This window comes from Rhinopithecus roxellana, chromosome 19 (genome assembly GCF_007565055.1).
Source record: "Rhinopithecus roxellana isolate Shanxi Qingling chromosome 19, ASM756505v1, whole genome shotgun sequence".
In the NCBI taxonomy this organism is placed as follows: domain Eukaryota; kingdom Metazoa; phylum Chordata; class Mammalia; order Primates; family Cercopithecidae; genus Rhinopithecus; species Rhinopithecus roxellana.
In genome coordinates this window covers 23,310,311-23,330,901 of record NC_044567.1, presented here as the reverse complement: position 1 = coordinate 23,330,901, position 20,591 = coordinate 23,310,311, and the positions used below count along the sequence as shown (strand labels likewise).

The following is a 20,591-nucleotide window of genomic DNA, read 5'->3' as shown; positions in this document are numbered from 1 at the left end:
CTTTTTCTTCTTTTTTTTTTTTTGGACGGAGTCTTTCTCTGTCACCCAGGTTGGAGTGCAGTGGTGTGATCTTGGCTCACTGCAAGCTCCACTTCCAGGTTCACGCCATTCTCCTGCCTCAGCCTCCCGAGTAGCTGGGACTACAGGCGCCCACCACCATGCCCGGCTAGTTTTTGTATTTTTAGTAGACACAGGGTTTCACCGTATTGGCCAGGCTGGTCTTGAACCCCTGACCTTGTGATCCACCCCGCCCCCGGCCCCCCCCCCCCCCCCCCCCCCCCCGCCGCCCCGGCCTCTCAAAGTGCTGGGATTACAGGTGTGAGCCACTGTGTCAGGCCTCTTCTCTTTCTTTTCCTTTCTTCTTCTTTTTTTTTTTTTTGAGACAGGGTCTCTCCCAGGCTTGAATGCAGTGGTGCAATCATGGCTCCCTGTAGCTTCGATCTCCCAGGCTCAAATGATCCTCCCACCTCAGGCCCCTGAGTAGCTGGGACTACAAGTGTGTGTCACCACACCCGGCTAATGTTAAAATTATTTTGTAGAGACGGGGTCTTGCTATGTTGCCCAGGCTCATCTCAGACTCCTGGGCTCAAGCGATCTTCCTGCCTCACCTTCCTAAAGTGCTTACAGATGTGATTACAGGTATGAGCCACTGTCTCCAGCTTTCTCATTTCTTTTGAAGGTAGGATTCCTTAATGCCCAGCATGGTTTCTGCATTATGGGTTTGGAACTTAAGAAAGGCATGGGTTAAAAACAGCTTTGTACTTCATGGTATGACTTTGAGCAAATATCTGAAACTTCTAGAACCTGTTTCTTATCTGTAAAATGGAGACAAAGCAATAAAAAGACACTACCAAGAGAGTAAACAGGCAACCTAAAGAATGAGAGAAAATATTCTCAAACTATGCATCTGACAAAGATCTAATATCCAGAATCTATAATCAGAAACTTTACAAGCAAAAGAATTTAAGAAAAACACTAAAAAATGGGCAAAGGGCATGGATAGACACTTCTCAAAACAAGACATACAAGCAACCAACAAACACATGAAAAAATGCTCATCATCACTCTCATCTGAGAAAAATGCAAATCAAAAACCACAATCAGATATAATCTCACCACAGTCGGAATGGCTATTATTAAAAAGTCAGGTCAGGCACAGCAGCTCACGTCTATAATCCCAGCACTCTGGGAGGCCGAGGTGGGAGGAGGATTGCTTGAGTCCAGGAGTTTGAGGCTAGCCTGGGCAACATAGTGAGACCTCATCTCTTAAAAAATAAATAAATAAATAAATAAAAGTGAAAAATAGATGCTGGCGAGGCTGCAGAGAAAAGGGAATGCTTATACACTGTTGGTGGGAATATAAACTAGTTCCGCCGTTGTGCAAAGCAGTTTGGAGAATTCTCAAAGAACTTAAAACAGAGCTACCATTTGACCCAGCAATCCCATTATGGGTATATATATCCAAAGGAAAATAGATCATTATATCAAAAAGACACCTGCACTCCTATGTTCACTGCCACAGTATTCACAATAGCAAAGCCATGGAATCAACTTTGCTGCCCATCTAAAGTAGATTGGATAGAGCAAATGTGCTACATATACACCATGGAATAAACGAATGAAGTCCTTTGTAGTAACATGGATGAAGCTGGAGGTCATTATCTTAAGCAAATTAGTGCAGGGACAGAAAACCAAATACCATGTGTTCTCACTTTTAAGTGGGAGTGAAACATTGAACGTCCATGGGCATAAACGCGGGAACAATAGATACTGTGAACTACTAGACGGGGAGGGGAGACAGGGCATGGGCTGAAAAACTATTGGGTGCTATGCTCACTACCTGAGTGCAAGATGCCCATGTAATAAACCTGCACATGTGCCCCCTGTATGTAAAAGTTGAGAAAAAAACAAAAACAAAAACATAACCTCTATCAAGGTTTTTATGTTACTGCAGTGTTTCTGGGGTGTACGTAATGGTGGACCAGGGAGAGCTGTTTTGCTTAAAATTTTATGAAAAACTAATTTGGCAAACAAATAGCTTACATATTAAAACAAAGTACACATATATGCACGTATCAACACTATATATGTGTGCGTATATACGTACTTTTTTCGGGGGGTGGAATCTCACTCTGTCACCCAGGCTGGAGTGCAGTGGCATGATCTCAATTCACTGCTACTTCAGCCTCCTGGGTTCAACCAATTCTCCTGACTCAGCTTCTTGAGTAGCTGGGAATATAGGCTTATGCCATCATGCCCAGCTAATTTTTGTATTTTCGGTAGAGACCAAGTTTTGCTATATTGGCCAGGCTGGTCTTGAACTCCTGACCTCAGGTGATCCACCCGCCTTGGCCTCCCAAAGTGCTGGGATTACAGGCGTGAGCCACCGTGCCCGGCCAACACTATCTTATAATTTGAAGATAAAAGCCTAGCTTCAGGAGAATTTTCAGCTGGTAGCAGGCAAGGTTGTGGCTCCATATCTAGAGACTGGGTAAGAGGGATGCATAAAGCGTCCCTTCTCTACTATTAGAGCTGTGTAAACGGAGAAGCACAAGAATGTGGCTCATGAATGTGGACTGAGGCTGCCTGGAAGGAAAACTATTGTATTTAGACAAAGAAAATTGGTCTGTGCTATAGTTTGAGCATCCTCTTCAAAACTAATGTTGAGATTTAATTGCCATTGTGAATCAGCCTGTCCTTCAACTGAAGCTTTTCTGAAGCCAGGCATTGACTCCTCCTCTCTAGCTATGAAACTTCCCTTCTTCCAACAGAAGGCTGTTTCGTCTACATCGAATATCTGTTGTTTAGCATAGCCACCTTCATCAATGATCTTAGCTAGATCTTCTAGATAACTTGCTGGAGCTTCTCCATCAGCACTTGCTGCTTCACCTTGCCCTTTTATATTATGCAAATAGCTTCTTTCCTTAAACCTCAGGAACCAACCTCTGTTAGCTTCAAACTTCTCTTCTGCAGCTTCCTCATCTCTCTCAGCTTCATAGAATTGAACAGAGGTAGGGCTTTGCTCTGGATTAGGGTTTGGCTTAAAGGAATGTGGTGGTAGCCAGGTGTGGTGGCTCACATCAGTAATCCCAGCACTTTGGGAGGCCGAGGCAGGAGGATTGCTTGAGGCCAACAGTTTGAGAAATGTTGTGGTTGGTTTTATCTTCCATCCAGACAACTAAAACTTTCTTCAACTCAGCAGCAAGGCTGTTTTACTTTCTTATCATTTCTGTGCTCACTGGAGTGGCACTTTTAATTCCCTTCAAGAACTTTTCCTTTACATTAACAACTCGGCTAACTGGTACAAGAGGACTAGCTTTCAGCCTGTCTCGGCTTTTGACATGCTTTTCTCACTAAGCTTAATCATTTCTAGCTTTTGATTTAAAGTGAGAGGTGAACCTCTTTCTTACACTTGAACACTTAGAGGCCATTGTAGGGGTATTAATTGGCCCAATTTCAATATTACTGTGGCTCATGGAATCGGGAGGCCTGAGAAAAGGCAGAGAGGTGGAGGAACAACTGGTCAGTGGAGCAGTCAGAACGTAAAACATTGATTAAGTTTGCTGTTTCACATGGGCATGGTTTGAGGGTGCCCCCAATTACAATAGTAACGTCAAAGGTCACTGATCACAGATACAGTAACAATGCAAAAGTTTGAAATCTGGTGACAATTACCATAGTGTGACACAGAGACACGCAGTGAGCACATATGCTGTTAGAAAAATTATGTCTACACACTTAACACAGTTGCCACAAATCTTCAATTTGTAAAAAATGCAATATCTGTGAAGCACAATAAAGCAAAGTGCAATAAAATGAGGTGTGCCTACACTTATGGGTTTTTAAATCCTTTTAAAATACATCATACCCATGTGTCCTTCCCACCTTTAAAAAAAAAAAACTACACTATAAATTACAGTTTCCTGTTAAGGCAACTGTTTTGGTAATAGATTTCGATGTGTCTATAGTCTCCTTCATAATTTCTCAACTGGGGCTTAGAAGAATCTCAAAGCAAAATAATAAATAATTTTCCCATCTTTGAAACTGTTCAAGACTTCAATTAAGAGCCAGGTACTGGTCCTTCAAATAAGGGGTCCTACTTGCTGAAAAATGAGGAAGGTCCTACTCCTGGTTTCTACTGGGCCTTGAGGGTAAAGCAGGAGTATGCAGGAATGTCTGTAAAGGAAGTGGCCTTCTTAGGAAAACCAGATGCAAAACTCTTCTGTGCTGGAAATCAGCAAGGACAGTCTCCAGGTGGGAAGGGATTCTATGGCTACACCTGTGGCTAAGCCTTTGCATTTTATTTCCCTGATGGTTCACTCCCAAGTAATAGGAAAAGTGCTGCCAACCCCACTGCATCACCTATTCTTCCCTTTTGACAGGCTCAGATATTTGCAAAATTCCCTTTCAATGTTTGACCTTAGTACAAGTTCTACATAAAATCAAGCAGAGAGCAAAAGACAATCATTACAGAAAATATAAATAACACAAAAAGTTATGTTTCTCAAGTACAGGTTTCTGATTCTAAAAATCGCCTTCAGAGTAGCAAGAACTTTCCCGAGTGTGCTCTAACCTGATGGGCTGGTGTAAATTAACAAGACCTATGCCCAATTTCTTCTTCCTTGGCTTCCCACCTGTCTCTCGGCCATGTGGCCTTAGGGCACAGAAGGTCTCCCCAGCACACAGGCCTGGTTCTACTGTCTACCTGGTCATTTCACTTCATTCATGGGCAAATACAAATTCCTCCCGAAAGCTAAAGAAAGCCCTTTTCTGTTTCAAACTTCCTACACTCCCTAGAGTTCCTCTGTTCTTAATTATAATTTCTGGTCTTAGGGACATGTTTAGGTTATAACAGCATTAGTGACTAACATCTACCCACAGAGGCCAGATGAATTACCTTAATCTGGGATCCCGGGATGGATTTCAGAGGGGTCCTGAAACCCCTGAAAGCACATGCGACATTGTATACGTATGAGTATCTGCATTTTTTCAGAACAGGACTCATAATTTCACTAGCTTCTCAGAGCAGTCTGTGGCCCCTCTAGGACAGTCTGTGGGAACTCATTCAGGTAATTCCTCCATTCCTAGACAAGAAAAGGGTCTAGCCAAAATCAGTTAGTTCTGGCTAACCGCGTAACATTAGCTTAAATATGGAGTAAGCATAACCAATGGAAAAGGGGCGTTGCACCCAGTTAACCACATCATATACCCCAACCTGGAACTCCTCTCCCGGTCTTCATCCTCTCCTCCCTCGAGGGTCCCATTAGGAAAGCCCACCAGAGCATATTTTATTTACCTGGATTTCTGGTCCTCAGGACTAGAAGCAACAAATTAAAAAAGAAAGGGGTATCACAGGATATAGGCAGGCAAACTGACAACAGTCAGAACAAATGTGATCTCTCTGAAGCTCAGTTCCCTAATACGTAAATGTGATACAGTAACAGCTATCTCATATGGCTGCTGTGAGGATTAAATGAGATATCCCATGTAAAGCTGTGGGTATCTGGCACATATTAGGTAGTCGATTAAAGGTTTCTAAGAGACCAGGTTCTTAGCTTTGATGGCAGAAAAGGAAAAAATACAGAAATTACATGAGTACTGGAGCTATTTTGCATCTGAGCAAAAAAGATCACACTGAAAAAATTCTAACCCTTAAAATCTAAGATCTAGTAAATACTGGATGCTCATAACAGTGAGTCATTCAACACAATTCAAATTAGAACTGCATGCCTATTATGGGCTAGGCCCTGTCCTACAGCAAAGTGTATTCAATATATTTTAAGAAGCAAGCATAAAATCCACTTAACAAAGATCTCCAAACAAAAGTTTGAAATGTCTTAACTCTTTCAACTATACAAACAAGAAAAACTTTTAATATAATTTAAATGTTTCAAATATTGCCAATCTTTCTTTTTTTTTTTTTTTTTTTTTTTGAGACGGAGTCTTGGTCTGTCGCCCGGGCTGGAGTGCAGTGGCCAGATCTCAGCTCACTGCAAGCTCCACCTCCCGGGTTCATGCCATTCTCCTGCCTCAGCCTCCCGAGTAGCTGGGACTACAGGCGCCTGCCACCTCGCCCGGCTAGTTTTTTTTTGTATTTTTTAGTAGAGACGGGGTTTCACAGTGTTAGCCAGGATGGAATATTGCCAATCTTTCTAGACCAGCTGGGCTTACCTGAAAATTAGGTATCACAAAACAATTATTTCCTGAATTTTTTTATAGAGAATTTTGGACATGACAAGAATGTGAAAATGCATTTGATAGACACTATTATGGTCAGTAGATATTTTAGGAAACATTTTTTAATTTTTAGAGATAGGGTCTTGTTATATTGCCCAGGCTGGTCTCAAACACCTGGGCTCAAATGATCCTCCCACCTTAGCCCCCACCGAGCAGCTGGGACTCTAGACAGGCACCATGACAGCTTGCTCACGCTGTATTTTTGAACACAGAACAGTATCAAATCGGAATTAGCAGATGATAGGGGAAAAGCAGGCAATTCACAAAAGTATAATCAAATACTATATTCTGTAGCTGGAAATAATATTGTTTCCATAGCATATGTAAAGAAAATAGTTCTTCTGAATAATCACCAATAATTAAGCCTTCCCTACCTTGGTTGTATCCTTTTAAAACAGGAGTAAAGATCCCCTTTACTACGGTACTACATCACTAAGATTTTAGGTAGAAAAAGGAGCTTGAAGAGTAAACTGATTACACGTACATCAAATACAAGACACCTAAGTGTTTCTGGATTGTAGGGATAATATGTCCTGGGCTTACTACTGCTTCTTGATCCAAAGAGATTTAAGGATCTGGTTTCAATTAGATGCTTTAAGCAGTAAAGCGACATCCACAGAGACACACTTATAGAAAAACTTAAAACTGAGATCATTAAGATGTTGAGGAAACTGAATTCCATTCCTTTTCCTTCTTCTTTGTCCCTCACTCGCTATGCATTTGAAAGAAGAAAAAGGTCTTATGATTTGTGAATTAACCAACCACGGCAAAATTAAATAAACTAATCTAGAGAGATCTTGACAAACTGGGCACTGATACTGTGAATCTTTGGAGAGGAAGTGTACAAGTTCACGACCTTTGACATAGTATCCACTGGCTAAAACCAACACAAGTGTAAAAGGTAAACTTCAGAAGCAACTGGAATTAGATCAGTGCTGGGAATGCAAAGGGTCGCGTCTAATGTGAAAAGGGGTAATTATTATATTTGCCACATAATCTGTGTCCTTCCAAGGCTGTCAGGAATACAAAGGCAGGCATGGTCAAGTAAGAATAAAGGAGATATGAGTCTTATTTCTCTTAAAAGAAAAAGGCAAAGCAATACTTGTTTGTCCAAAAGGACGGACTTGCTAGCAGTGACTGCTTTCATTCTATGTAACTGCTGACAAGTCTCCAGTGGCCAACTGAGACCAAAATGTATTTGGATTAACTTCTGGCATCTCAACAACATCTGTAAGTGGTAGCTATGCATATCAGCATGAAACAGCTTGCGTTCAATCCTAATGTTTCTCCTTTGTGTACAGAAAACCAAAGACAGGAGAACAGAAGAATGGGTTCCAAATGTTCTAGATCTGTGCAGTTCAATGTGGTAGCCACTAGCAACATGTGGCTTACTGAGCACTGGAAATATGGCTAGGCTGAAGCCAAATGTGCTAAAAGTACGTCAATCTATATTTAGATTGATTAATTCTTGAAACAATGATATTTTAGATTTACTGCATTAAATGAAACATATTCTTAGAATTCATTTCACCTGTTAGTTTTCACAGACCAAGAAAAGGAATGATGAGATGATGAGGAATATGCCCGAGGTCACAGAGGTAAGAAGTGGAGATGCAAAGATGCAAATCCCAGCGAACCACCTGACTCCAGATGTATATGAAACACTGCAAAGTATTCAGAGGACTACACTCTATAGTCTTATTTCTCAGACTTGATCTCCTTTTGCTGTCATTGCCACACTGATAGGCAAACCAAACCACCTGCTCGTCCCCATATGTACACCCTGTTTTCTGAGCACTGTTCTCCCTGTCTGGGATGACTTTCCTTTCTTATTTCCATATAACAAATCTCTGCTCAAATGATACCTCTTCCATGAAGTCTCTCTTGAATTTCAAGAGGAAACTGATTTCCCTTCCCTTTGAATGTTGCCACAACTTCACCCGTACTTTTGATATCACTTTATAGTCATACATATACTCAGTCCATCTTCCTGCTAACAAGAACTTTACTTTGTATATCTTCCCATCATCCATAGTACAGAGTTGCACATAATAGATGCTCAAAGATTTCTCTTATAAATCAATGGGAAAATAATAAAGATACAGGATAAAAATAACTGCTTTCTATAATCAAATATAGGAGAAAAGATGGACTATCAAATTGATATAAAGCAAATGCTTTTCTACTCTCAATTCGAGGTGGTTGAAAAACATTGCAGATTAACAACTTCACTCTGACCCACCTTCTATTCAAACGTGAACACATGATATTTAGCAGACATCCTTCAGACATGATCACTACAACCGGGTTCCAGCTCTGCTGCCTGGTTGACAACTTCAGGCACAACTCTACACACCATAAAGTATCCAAGTGTAATAAATCAGCTGTTTTGAAAACACTTGAGCTGAGTGTTTCATTAAATGGCCACCTCATCAAAAGTCCTCAGAGGTGCAAATATAAGTTGTTCTCTATGATATCTAAGAAATCAAGATATTCTTCCTTTCAAATGTATCCTAATTGCTAGTTTAAAATTTTTAAAAAGCATACATCATGAAAAGAACCTTGCAATCTTTTTAATGATGCCAGGTTACAGATATCTTTTAGCTAGTTACTGGCAGGTGATATATTAAATAGGAAAGCGCCTGAGCATGGAGACAGTACCCAAGGGCAGACAGCAGAATGACCAGGTCAGACAATTTACAAGCTCTCTAGGACTGCATTGGAGGTATCTCTATTAACTTTTAAAAACTGTTAGAATATTTATTAAAACACAGCTCTGTGACTGGGGGCGGTGGTTCACACCTGTAATCCCAGCACTTTGGGAGGCCAAGGTGGGCAGATCACCTGAGGTAAGGAGTTCGAGACCAGCTTGACCAACATGGTGAAACCCCATCTCTACTAAATACAGAAAGATTAGCCAGGTGTGGTGGCACATGCCTGTAATCTCAGCTACTTGGGGGGCTGAGGCAGGAGAATAGCATGAACCCAGGAGGCAGAGGCTGCAGTGAGCCAAGGTCGGGCCACTGCACTCCAGCCTGGGCGACAGAGTGAAACTCCGTCTCAAAAAAAAAAAAAAAAAAAAAGGCTCTGCATCCTGTCACATATTGAAAGTAAAATTAATATTTGTAGGAAATGCATTCCACAATTACCAACTGCAGTTGTGATTAAGGAAAGGGAGATACTACATTGGTGTTCTTCAAATACAGAGAATTAAACTAATGATTTTGGGAACAACCTTGCTGTTCTTCAAATACAGAGAATTAAAATAGTGATTTTGGGAACAACCAGACTGGAAAAGGAGAAAAGTCCAGTGTGGCAGGCAGGATGCTATCACTGAAAGGAAGCTGAAGGGCTGGCTCCTAAACAGCAAACAAATTACAACCCCCATCTTTCAGAAAGGGAACAAACATGAAAGCAAAGGAAATCACAAGCCCAGAGCAGCAGCAGATAATTTCATTCAAGGCAGCTGACTGAGGCAAAAGGAAACTTCAAAGCAAAAATAAAAAAAGCCAACAGGCAGACAAATTGACCTGGAGTCGCGGAGTGACCATGGCCCACCTTGACCGAGACCACTGGTTGCTGAATGAAAATTAAACCAAAAAACCCACATACCACGTGACATAAATCGCCCAATCGGCAATAAACCAGAACAAATTAACTATGTTCAGTTATTACTAAGCTGCAGAGACATGAGGCAGAGCCTGAGATTTCACAGAAAAATGTATCGGGGAGATCCATGAAACATCTGTACCTCAGTCAAATACCGCTGAGCAACAGCAGAAAGAGGAATGCTATGACTCCTTTTCTTTTTAAGCAGACTTACAGAATTTTAGATCAGAGGCTACCTTGCAGACCATCTACTCCACCTCTCCCAGTTTACAGAGAAAACTGAGGCCTCGAGAAAGGAAGGACCACACCAAGACCATACTCGTTAGTCAAGCCTAAGTTTCTTGCTTTTCGACTGTAAAAGAGAACAGAGGTTTTCAAAATTGAAGTCTATGGTTTGACAAGTCTATGGAGGCCCTTTCTTTCAAAGGTTTATGCTGAGTCCTTATTTTTATCATTTCTTTACAGTTCCCCATTATTATTTCATATCTTGGCTTATTTATTCTGCCACTACATGTTCTCTATATTTGTATCTATGTCAGTACGACAACAAATTCCCTAAAATTAAGCACTATGAACACACAGAGGGATCATATGTACACTTAGAGAGCAGCAGGCATGTATTCTTAATAGTACGAGTAATATCAGCCCCTGCTAAGCACGTCACAATGTGGCAGGCACTGTGCCATACTGCATTATCTTATTTAATCCCCAACAAACTTATGAGGTAAGTTAGAATTCTCACTGTAATTTTCATTTTACAAATGAGGAAACTGTGGCAGAGGCAGGCAAACCCATTTCCTAGTTAGTGAGGTGGTTAGCGTTCTGGGTAACTCTAGGGTTTATACTTTTCACATCGTACTCTCCTGTAGCCCACATTCTTGTGGTTTTTCCTTCATCATATGTAGCCTTCTGCAGGTTTCTTTTCTTGGTGCCTTGCAGAGCACCCCAACCACAGGCACATCTAAGCCTTTTTTTAGGATCTTGGTTGGGGTAACAGTCCCAATAGCACACAGCAACAGCAGCTTTAGGAGAGATGCCCAGTTCTAAGAAAGTGAAGGGGAAACAGGCTTGGGCCTTCCCAAGGATCCATGCCATAATGTGTCCCAGAGGTGTACTGGCTTTTTCTTCCAATCGTGATAATCAGATTTATCCCTTAATAGCTAAAGTCATGCCTCTGCTGGTGACAAGAAGTTAAGAATCTTAAATCTCTAAAGGACAGATGATGACCCGGCGCTATCAGTGTGGTTTGGGAAGAGGAAGCTGTGAAATGGCCTTAAGTGTCTGATAGGAGATTTTTTCAGGCAGCCTGCAACACTGTGGATGGTGATAATGATAAAAACCAATTTTAAGTAGGTAGGGCTTGAAGTAAAGGAAGTCTCTCTCTCTCTAACATTAGAAGGAAGTATTCTGAGATCTTTTTTAGAATGAGCCAGGCAAACTACTGTTTCCATGTCCCTGAAAGGGAAAGTGATGTAGAGAAACGATTAGAGCAGCTGATATCTGCACCGACACTTTGCAACACTGGGATCCTACTAGGAACTACACTTTCTAGTTGGAACACAGACATCTTTTCCCCAGCTCCCCTCCTGATCAGACCAAGTTCTTGTATCACACCAATAACTTAGTTAATCTGGCCACTTTTTTTTTCTTCCATTTTTACCACTAGTTCCCTTTTGAGTACCCTGCTGTCACTGAGTGCAGAGATCAAGAACTGTCTTTGGCGCCACAGGGAGGAAATCAATGTAGTGTCATTGTATTACCTCACCGAACTACCTCACTGTTTTAGCAAAGAGAATTCCAGGTGGAGTGGATATCCATTCTGTTTAATCCTAAAATTTGAAGTTTTAAGTCATTAGTTGAGAATTCAGCTACTTTGTTGAATCTGAAGACCAAATAATGGAACTAAGTTGACACAGAGCATTAATTAACTATAAACCTAAAATGTGGGTAAGCTATTAAATAGAAAATAGAAGCTTTGGGCCTGATATTCTCCAAATAGATTATTGTGACTCCATCAAATGAGAAAACTTTAGTTTAGTTTAGTTTTGTTTTGTTTGAGACGGAGTCTCACTCTGTTGCCTAGGCTGGAGTGCAGTGGCACGATCTCGGCTCACTGCAACCTCCGCCTCCCAGGTTCAAGCGATTCTCCTGCCTCAGCCTCCTGAGTAGCTGGGATTACAGGCGCCTGCCACCACACCTGGCTAATTTTTGTATTATTAGTAGAGATGGGGTTTTACCATATTGGTCAGGCTGGTCTCGAACTCCTGACCTTGTGATCTGCCCGCCTCGACCTCCCAAAGTGCTGGGATTACAGGCATGAGCAACTGTGCCCAGCCAAAAACTTTAGTTTTAATAGCACACCAGAATTTTCCTCTGAAAGGTTCTGGGAATGGCAAACTTATTTCTGGTTAGACCCTCTTTCTTGCCCTACTCCTCTCCCCCCATAACCTGCCTTGTTTTTCCTACCCCAAGCAGGATGGGAAGAAAACGTCCTTAAAAGACCTTTCCTTTTTTATGTTACACAATCTCATCTCTGGAATTCAAGTCCTAGTACTGCTCAGCCCAAATAAGAAGTGCTTGTCACCAGGAAGGCGGCCATCTAAACAAGCAGCAGCTGGATGAGAAAAGAGGGCATGTCAGCCCAGAGCAGCAGAGAGGGTTTCTCACGGCAGCTATTTGCAACCCTCCAAGGAGCTACAGAGGCTGCCCATTAAAACCCTGTTAAAACACTTCTGATGTTGTCAGCAGCAGAAAGCTGAAATAGCACAGTGATCGCTGAGATGCTATCTGCCTCAAGCAATTCAGTGGTACTGTCAATACTATGAGCAAGAAGGTACAAGATAAGCAACAATCTAATTTCTACATCAAAATTTCATAAACTCCCTGAGCTGGCAGCACCAGTAATGTGGGCACACAGAGACCAAGTCAATGGGCCACCTATGAGAAAGGAAGACTCTTGTATGTTGAGATCTGCTCCAAAAGTCCTGAACCTGATCACTGAATGACTCCCAAAACTCCCTAGGAAATATGCCCAGAAAGCAATCACTGGAATGTTCCTCTCCAGGGTATCATTGGGTACCACTGAGACACAGGATTTCTGGACAGGGATCTTTCTCAGAGATTGTATGTTTGGAGGACAACCTACTCTACCATCATCTACTCACCTTCGTCCCCCATAAGAAGAGTGAACACTTCTTGCAAAGGCTACAGACCTATTTGCTTTTGGACTTTACTGCTTTGTTTCATATTTCCTATAAAAAATATTATTACGGAGCTCAGAATCCTAATTCTAGAGAGCCATCCTTTATTAGCAAATAGAAAATGAGGAGGGAGATCACGTTTTTTGGATTCAAGTGACACTACTTGTATTGAAAACAATGGGACATACAGGCTAATTCTAATGACTTTAGAAGCACAGATTCTGGTATCAATTTAGTAGCTCTTTCTTTTGGTTCTCCTATGGTTAACATAGGGTGATAAATAAGGTGACTATCATCCAAACTGGTACACTTTCGGGTGACATAAGCGGCAATGATAATTAAACTGGTACAAGTAAAGCTGGGACCTAGGCAAATTTGGACCAGCAGTAACCCTAGCTAAGTCTCTGTCCTCACAGCAAATTGAGAACTGAAAAGTTATGTGACAATACAGGAAATGAGTAAGTGGCTATTTAATCACAAAACTAAACAGCAGGATGGAATGGAGACGTTCAGTCCATCGGCTGGATGTCTTGCTTGCCTAAACAACAAATATCAGCTACTTGAACCACAATGTTCATAGCAGGCAACTGTGCAGATCCATCTCTGTGCCTCTTGGTGAGAGGAAGGGAGTCATTACCAAAATAATTATAATGCAGTTGTAATTACCTACTGTAGCTTTACATACAGGATTGTAGGACCTCTAGGAACATGATATTTAACTGATGTCAACAGCATGTATGTCTCAGGGTCCTTTTCCCTGGCTTTAAGGACAGACAGACTGAGGTTTGGGCATTTTCCATTTTAATAGAAGAATTTAAGGTAAGCCCAATAATCTTAGGAGAATCCAGTCTTCAGTCTTCTGGCTAGGAAAAGAGGCATTCCCTAACCTCTGGATGCTACTACTCACTGTGATAATGGGCTCACAGCAGCCTTGGAACGCGGCAGTAGAGAGGGGACTTCGGACTGAGAAAGTCAGTGTAGGCAGCTCCAGGAGGAACAAGTTGTAAGATGCCCAATTTAATCTCTCATGACCCAACATTTAGGAGGTTTTCCTTTAACCATCTCAGTTCTTGTTCTGGCTGGATCAAGATTGTGATATAATAACCAGATGGTAAACACAGCAATATTGAATGGAGAGCTACTTAGGGAAGATCAGATAATCCCAAGGATTCTGGTGGTAGCCCGTCCACTAAATTATCAGTGATCTATTGTAACAGTACTCATTCAAAATGAAGGCCTCTCAGAGGAGCAACAGTCAGCCACCAAGACTGCTGTTATAGAGAAGTCCCACACTTCTCTAGTTTATTCTGTGCTTGGCACTAGGAATTTCTGTAAAAAATTACTTTTAGGAAGGGAGGGGAAAAAAGGCTTAGAGGAGTAGAAGCAAAGCAGTGTGGGATGTTACAGGATCAAGAATAATGTTTCTCAAGAAAATCAACTAGTCAGAGGAAGCTGCCTAATGATATCAGGTCTGGAAAACCTAACAGGATAAAAATGCAGACTTTTGGATTGTCTAGGTCCTGGGAATATGCCCTTCATTTATTTGCCCACTCCTTTAATAGCTCCACATAACCATGAGGGGAGGTTGGGGTGGGGGTGGGGGGAAGCATTTCTGCTCTTAGTTCCTGTTTATCTTTTTCAAGAAAGATTTCCTATAATTTACATTACTGGGGCAAGCCAAACTAAGCCAAAATGATTTTGGGGTCACAATATGCCTACCAAATGCTTCCAAACCATTGTAAGGACTGGAAATCATCCAGCTGGGAAAATAATCTATTGTTTTCAGGAATCTAGATTTTCACTATCACAAAAAATGGAGGATACTTTAAAACTAGTGCTAACTTTATTTTTATTTATTTTTTAATTTTTTTGAGATGGAGTCTTGCTCTGTCACTCAGGCTGGAGTGTAGTGGCGCGATCTCGGCTCACTGCAACCTCCGCCTCCTGGGTTCAAGCAATTCTTCTGCCTCAGCCTCCTGAGTAGCTGGGACTGCAGGAGCGTGCCACCACACCTGGCTAATTTTTTGTATTTTTAGTAGAGATGGGGTTTCACCGTGTTAGCCAGGATGGTCTCCATCTCCTGACCTCGTGATCCACCTGCCTCAGCTTCCCAAAGTGCTGGGATTACAGGTGTCAGCCACCCCATCAGGCCAAAACTAGTGCTAACTTTAAACTACACATGGTAGGCAAACAACTTTGCAGACTGACTACCTATATGAAGGTATTTAGATTCAAGCAGATGCACATTTAAATCCTTTTAATTCCATTTAATTCCATTAAATCCATTAATTCAATTTTCATGGAATAGTCTATTTGAAAATCATCTCACATCACATAAAATCAACATATAGGCTGGGTGCAGTGGTTTATGCCTGTAATCCCAGCACTTTGGGAGGCTAAGGTGGGTGGATCACGAGGTCAGGAGTTCAAGACCAGCCTGACTAACATGGTGAAACTCTGTCTCTACTAAAAATTCAAAAATTAACCAGGCGTGGTGGCAGGTGCCTGTAATCCCAGCTGCTCAGGAGGCTGAGGCAGGAGAATCGCTTGAACCCGGGAGATGGAGGTTGCAGTAAGCCGAGATTGCCACTACACTTCACCCTGGGCAACAGAGCAAGACTCCATATCAAAAATAAATAAATAAAATAAACAAATACTTATTGACCTGCCTAGTTCATAGGTACAATGATACATACTATAATCCTACATGTTTCAATTTGACATGTCCATTTGAGCTGTTGAGTATTTTTACTTTATACTTCTGTTTTAGCTAGAGCAGACTGCTGAAAGAAAAAAGCTTCTCCTTCAATACCTTGTAGACTTAAGAAAAATCTGACAAAATGGTGATGTAATCCCACTAGGAGCAGCATCTGGTGTTATAAACGCACATCAACACCACCCTAAATCCTCTCATCTGTCTCAGGCCATCCTGAACTTCTGGACATCCCACGATACTCTAAGGCATCTCCCTGCTAGCTTAACATTTAATCTTAGGAAATGGGAATAGAAAATTCACATTGTGCCACCTAATCTGAAACAGTGCTCTCTCTCCAAAGGAAGTGATATGACTATCAGAGAAATTAGTATGGAATAAAATATATGGTCAATAAAATATTCAGCAGAGAGTTCTGAAATATCAGCGGTCTACTACTGGGAGAACCAACCAAAATATATATTTGAATATACTAGAAAAGTGGATTTACCTATTATATCCTGAAAAGCACAGAGATCTGACTAAGACAAAGGTTTTCAAATCTGGCTGTACACTGGAATCACTCAGGGAGTCTGAAAAATACTGATGCCTAAGCTCCAACTTCAACTGGAATTTTATTTAAAAGGTCTCCAAGGAATTCTAACATATAGTCAAGGCTGAGAACTACCGCACCAAGAGACGTTAGTGTTCATATAATGGAGCCTGGATATCAAGAACTGAGGAGTTAGCAAATTAAGGAGGTAAATGTGAAAAGAGATGGAAATTGGGAGAGGTTAATGTTAACCTTCCACACTCATTTAAATTCTAACAATTTTAGTTTGAGCTTAAGTGGATTAAAAAGTATGTTCCTCTGTATTTTACAGTCAGTGGCATAATGTATGTTGGTTCCCACTTTATGGAGATGTTGGAATGCAGGTGTTTGGAAATTTACACTTAAATGTTGCCTGTATTCTTCAAGTAATTTATCAATAGAATTACTACAGATCTAGAGGGAGGTCAGGAAACATCTAGTGCAGATGCTTCACAAAATACGAAACTGAAGAACAGAGAGGTGAAGTGTCAGAAGGACAGAGAGCTAGTTACTGACAAAGATGAGTAAAAACCCAGATCTCTAAATTCTCCATCCAGAGCAAAAAGGATCAACTAAGAAAGTACTTTTCTTTTGCTAGTGACCCTAAAATATCTTTTTTAGCAAATGAGTTTCTAAAGAGATTTGTTCCTCTCTAAAAACAGTTGAAGCATAAGACATAGGTGAAATGTACCCTCGTCCTCCATTTTCAGGAAGCTCCCCAAACTGAAAAGAATTAGGTTAAGTCAAGGAGTAGATTAGGAAAAAATATAATAATAGATAATATGAAATTAATCCTGGTTAGTTATATTTCCTGCTTATCTACTCCAGTTATCAAAAGAGATCCTGATTAGTTCTATCTAGTGGGTGTAAGAGGTATATAGAGGCTGTATTTCTTTTTCTTGAGGGTAAACCAATGCAGTAAGTACATGCAAGTGGTAAATTTTCTGCAGTGAAACCAACAACAAGCTTGTTATTGGTAGCTACTGGTTACCACCTGAATGGTACACCCTTAGCTAGAACATACTCTTCTGAATAGTTAGCTTTCAGTATTTTCCAGAAAGGCCACTGGCTTATGGACCTGTTAATTCCAAAGAACAGTCCATCAAAATATTCCTATAGTTCATTAAAATTTTTTTTTTTTTTTGAGATGAAGTCTTGCTCTGTCACCCATGCTGGAGTGCAGTGGCATGATCTCGGCTCACTGCAAGCTCCGCCTCCCAGGTTCATGCCATTCTCCTGCCTCAGCCTCCTGAGTAGCTGGGACTACAGGTGCCCGCCACCACACCCAGCTAATTTTTTTTTTTTGTATTTTTAGTAGAGACGAAGTTTCACTGTATTAGCCAGGATGATCTTGATCTCCTGACCTCATGATCCACCTGCCTCAGCCTCCCAAAGCGCTGGGATTACAGGCATGAGCCACCGCGCCTGGCCTAAAATATTTATTTATCTATTTATTTTTGAGATAGGGTCTTGCTCTGTGGCCCAGGCTGGAGTGCAATGACATGATCTCAGCTCACTGCAACCTCCGCCTCCCAGGTTCAAACAATTCTCCCTGCCTTGGCCTCCCGAGTAGCTGGGATAACAGGTGTCTGCCACCACACCCGGCTAATTTTTGTATTGTTTAGTAGAGATGGGGTTTCGCCATGTTGGACAGGCTGGTCTTAAAGTCCTGACCTCATGTGATCCTCGTGAGGTCTCCCAAAATGTTGGGATTACAGGTGTGAGTCACCGTGCCCGGCCTATTCCTATAGCTCAAATGAGCATTGAAACCAGCCATGCTAGGAGTCCTGTGAGGTTAGGTAGAATCTCCAGCCTACTGTGCAGTGAAGCAATCACATGCAGCCACCACTCTTCATGTCTTTCACTTTGGGAGACATTTGGCTGCCATAATTCCTCACTGGTCTTCCCTCTGCACTACATTACTATAGTCCCTTCTGTGCCGCCCTCAGACAAATAAAAACGGCAGAAGGCAAAGTTTAAGATTTCATGAAATTCTTCCCTGCCTGCTACCCTTATAATCACATGCTGGGAGCTGTCATTTGGTAATCATGATATACTAAACCACATCCAGAAAATTCTGAATGTGTGAGTTCTAATCCATCGCTGCAGTTAAATGTACATCTATCCATCTGTACATTCCTCCTCCAACCTTCTTTCACTACTTAAAAAAAACACGCAAATATAAGACCATTAAAGACAGTTAAAGGTCAGGAAGACAGAAGAGCTAAAATGAAAGGAGCAGGAAAGATTATTCTAGGAATTTGAAGTAGGATCGTTATAGCACTACTTTTGCTTTAAATTTCCTGTCAACTAAACAAATAATAAGACTCTTTCATAAAAAATATATGATGACTAGGCTGGGCGCGGTGGCTCACACCTGTAATCCCAGCACTTTGGGAAGCCGAGGCAGGTAGATCACGAGGTCAGGAGTTCAACACCAGTCTGGTCAAGCTGGTGAAACCCCATTTCTACTAAAAATATAAAAATTAGCCAGGCACGGTGGCAGGAGCCTGTAATCCCAGCTACTCGGGAAGTTGAGGCAGGAGAATCGCTTGAACCCGGGGGCCAGAGGTTGCAGTCAGCCAAGATCGCACCACTGCACTCCAGCCTGGGTGACAGAGTGAGACTCAATCTCAAAAAGAAAAAAACAAAAACAAACAAGCAAAAAACCAATCATATATATATAGGTAGAACAATTTAACAAGGAAAGGAAACTAACACTTACATGCTAAATAGTGTGCTTGGTTCTGAGAAATACAGAAAAAGTGTGACATGGGTCCTGCCCCCAAAGAACTATCCCAAACTATCTGGTTGGGATTCAAATCTAAAACATAAAAGCACTTATGTACAATATAATGAAAAAGGTATTAACTGAATAAGGGATAAAGTATAAGCAAAGGCTTTTGAAAGGAAGGACTTGGGAGTTATATAGATACAGGCAAATTTTCCAAAGGGAGCCTACAGGAACGATGCTAACCAAGTACTATAGCCTAAGAATGGGGTATCCACAAAGGCCAATTCATTTTCTAATGAATGATTCTAATGAACTGTGATTCCAAAGAGAAGCTGAGAAATGGAAATTGGAAACTAGCATCATTGAGTCTAATAAAGTTACAGTTGAGAATAGCATAATCTCATTGCCTAAAGGCAAAAATGAAGGCATCTTGGGTAACTCTACTGACTTGAATACACAGAAATAATTATATATTTATATGTATATATCTTTATACATGTATATATTATTTTTACTATATTATAAATATACAATATAGTTATATATATATATAAACAATTTATTCCATACCTTTTCTTTTGTTAATATAGCAGAATTTAGGTAGCTCTTTGAACATACAGACACATTTTCTATAGACAAAGAATTATGCTTTATTATATATATCATCTTATATTTTAAACCTATTTGAGCTTCAAGACTGGGCGTGGTGGCCCACACTAGTAATCTCAGTGCTTTGGGAGGCTCAGGATGGAGGATCACTTGAGCCCAGGATTCGAGGCTGCAATGAGCTATGATTACGGTGGGTGACAGAGGGAGACCCTATTTCTGAAAATAAATATGTAAATAAAAATGAAACTATTTGTGCTTCAAAACAGGATATCCTTCCAGTAGAACAGATCTTTTCACAGGTATGCTTTTTGTATAATCTTTAAGGAGCAACAAGTTGAGGATATAAATCTGTAAAGACCAGAATATTCCTATTTAGTTTTACAAATGACAGAAAACAATCGTGTACCAGTTCTTTCTAACATTAGCTGCTTTGTTTCTCCTCATAGCCTTACAGAAAAGATTATTTGCAACTCTTCACATCCTTACAAAATATTCAGACTCTTCAATGAAACGAGTTTCCCACATTGTAGAAACACCCACACACCAAGCTGCAACAGTGAATGAAATGGATTATAGTCACATCTTTGACGATATTAACTTTATGCTAAGGCCCTGCCCTGGTGGGCAGCTTTCTGTCCAAGTCTATGCCTGAAATATTTTACCCAGTAAACATACTCTGGACCTTCATATGAGCTGTTGAGCGGTTATTTGAAGCGTAACATTTCATGTGTGGGAACAGACTGGTGTAAGTACAATGATGGTTCCTTGACTGAAATGTCAGTGGCATTTTTTTATTTTTATTTTTTTTTGATGGAGAAATGACCTGGATGCAAACATAAGAATCTCAGTCTAATGATGCACAATTCCTACTAGACCAGTTCTAATCTGCAAAACCAGCCTCAGGAGAGCCTGTCTGCC

General features: G+C 41.0%; 1 protein-coding gene across 9 annotated transcripts in view; it reads right to left on the bottom strand.

The window, feature by feature from the left end:
* Positions 1 to 20,591, bottom strand: part of BCAS3 (BCAS3 microtubule associated cell migration factor) — a 733,207-nt gene that overhangs the window by 163,343 nt on the left and 549,273 nt on the right. The window lies entirely within an intron of this gene.